We start from the raw sequence: 3,215 nt of genomic DNA, 5'->3' as shown, positions 1-3,215 counted from the left end.
GATTGGATAAAGATGATGTGGTATATATACACAATGGAATATTACTTTGCATAAGAAAAGATGAAATAGTGCAATTTGCTACAAAATGGATGGATCTTGAGATTATTGTGCTAAGCGAAATAAGTCAAACAGAAAAAGTCAAGAACCATAGGATTTCACTGATATGTGGTATATAAAACCAAAAACAAAAAAGAAACAAGACAAACAAATGGAGAAACAAAAACTCATAGACACAGACAATAGTTTAGTGGTTACCAGAGGCTAAGGTGGGGAGGGGGTCGTAGATGAGGGTAAAAGAGATCAAATATATGATTGGAAGGAGAACTCACTCTGGGTGGTGAATACACAATGTGATATACAGATGATGTATTACAGAATTGTACACCTGAAAGCTGTATAACTTTACTAACAATTGTCACCCCAATAACCTGTAATAATAAAACAAGAAATGTGTAGTAACTGGAAAGGGACATGGGGATCCTTTGAGGATTGATCATGTACTGTTTCTTGGTCTGCGTACAGATTACACGATGTATTCACTTTTTGAAAATTGATTGTGTTGCCATACTTAGGTGTACTTTTTTTGTTTTCATGTTATATTTCAATAAAATTTAGATTTAGAAAGTCATTGGACTAGTATAAACTTGCAATTCACTCCTCACTGGAGAAGTGTGGTGGGTAGAATATATTCTTATTCAGTAACTTCAACTTCTAATAGCATTTATTTAATATGTTTAGGATATATTTCCCTGAACTTAAATCTTCCTTTATCAGATTTTTTGGGTAGATACCCAGGAGAGGGATTGCTGGGTCATATGGCAATTCTATTCGTAATTTTTTGAGGAACCTCCACACTGCCTTCCATAACGGCTGCACCAGTCTGCATTCCCACCAACAGTGTATGAGGGTTCCTTTTTCTCCACAACCTCTCCAACACTTGTTACTATTTGTCTTGTTGATGATAGCCATTCTGACTGGGGTGAAGTGGTATCTCATTGTGGTTTTGATTTGCATTTCTCTGATGATTAGTGATGTTGAGCATTTTTTCATATGTCTATTTGCCATTTGTATGTCCTCTTTGGAGAAATGTCTCTTCAGGTCATCTGCCCATTTTTCAATTGGGTTGTTTGTGTTTTTGTTGTTGAGTTGCATGAGTTCCTTGTACATTTTGGATATTAGCCCCTTATCGGAGGCACTGTTTGCAAAAATCTTCTCTCATTCAGTTGGTTGCCTCTTTATTTTGTCGATGGTTTCTTTTGCTGTGCAGAAGCTTTTAAGTTTCATATAGTCCCATTCCCAAAAAATCTGAAAACATTTATACATAAAGACACGTGTGCTCCAATGTGCATTGCAGCTTTGTTTACGGTGGCCAAGACATGAAAACAACCAAAATGTCCTTCGGTAGATGAATGGATAAAGAAGTTGTGGTATATATATATACAATGGAATAATATTTGGTGATAAGAAAAGATGATATGGGAACATTTGTGACAACATGGATGGACCTTGAGAGTATAATGCTAAGCGAAATAACTCAGACAGAAAAAGCAGAGAACCATATGATTTCACTGATATGTGGTATATAAACCAAAAATAACAAAAGAACAAGACAAACAAATGAGAAACAAAATCTCGTAGACACAGACAATAGTTTAGTGGTTACCAGAGGGTAACGGGGGCGGGGGGTGGGGGGTGGGAGATGAGGGTAAGGGGGATCAAATATATGGTGATGGAAGGAGAACTGACTCTGGGTGGTGAACACACAATGGGATTTATAGATGATGTAATACAGAATTGTACACCTGAAATCTATGTAATTTTACTAACAATTGTCACCCCAATAAATTAAAATTAAAAAAAAATCTTCCTTTATCACTAATGGTTTCAAATTAACATCTGACCATGATATGTGGTAAAATGACTCCTGGTCATATATATTTGCAATGTATAAAGGCCACACACCACAAAGCATTGCACAAAGAATCAAAACTCTATCAAGGTGATTGAGAGTGGGTTATCGAGCCAAATTGCCTGTGTTGAACCTAACCCTCCCAGTACTAGCTACGTAAATTTGAGCAAGTTATTTAATCATGTTTGCAAGTGTTTAAATCTACATAGTAGGAACAATTATAGTGTTACTTCATGGGGTACAGTTGTTGTGAGGATTAAGTTAGTTGATTCATTAAAGCTCTTAGAACAGTGCTGGCTCACAATAAGTTGTAAATAAGTGCCCGCTATCATTACTATAAATATTATTATAATTATGATCCTAAAATTTTCCCCTAAATTCTGGTCACAAAATAGTGTGTTAGTAAGTTTTATGCTTATATGATGTAAGTTATTTTTTCAGCTGCTGTAACAGAGGACAAACAAGTATCATTTCAAAAGGCAGAAGTTTATTCTTCTCTCATGTAACAATACAGTGGTAGGTAATATTGGTAAAAAGTTCTACCATCCTCAAAAGATATAATAGATTCCACATGGAAGTCCTAGTCAGCTGCTCCTAACTTTTTCCACATCTCAGCAACCAAGAAACTTGCTAAAGGAACACACTCCCAGCTCTTTTAAGAATCAGAACCAGAGGGCACATTGCTTTTACTCACATCTTGTTGGTCAGTACTTAGTCACATGTCCACAGTTAGCTGCAAGGTAAGTTGAAAAATGTAGGCTTTGGCTGGGTGGCCATATATCAGCTAAAACGCTATTGTGTTGGAAAAAGTGGATAATGGACATTGATAACCCACTGTAAGTCTGCCATAATTCCCAACATGGTACTATATGCTATGCAGTCTTCAGAAGATCCAAGATACTGGATGTACCATATAAATCTGTATTCCCTTCCAAGAGTTCATTGAAATGCTATTAAAGAATAAAACTGCCATGATACACAATAATGGATTGCAATAATGGATCTTCAATGATGTAGAACCATTTTTAGGGGTCAGCAGAGGACAAAATGTTTCAACACATTTCTGGAAGATGGCATAACTGAGGGAGTGATGAGTGGAGAAACTTTCAGACAATGAATAAAAAAGGACCCATACCTACTGTTTCAGTTGTCCATTGCTATGTAACAGACCACCCAAAAGTCAGTGACATAAAACCAGAGCCACTTTCCCTGGTTTTGTGGGTCAGAAATTCAATCAAAACATGAATGAATGGCTTGATTGTACTGCACAATGGTTGGGGCCTCAGCTGGGAAGACTTGAGTGGCT

The sequence above is a fragment of the Rhinolophus sinicus genome, chromosome 17 (genome assembly GCF_057876585.1).
Source record: "Rhinolophus sinicus isolate RSI-liver-muscle chromosome 17, RSI-T2T, whole genome shotgun sequence".
Lineage (NCBI taxonomy): Eukaryota > Metazoa > Chordata > Mammalia > Chiroptera > Rhinolophidae > Rhinolophus > Rhinolophus sinicus.
This window is presented reverse-complemented; position numbering follows the sequence as displayed.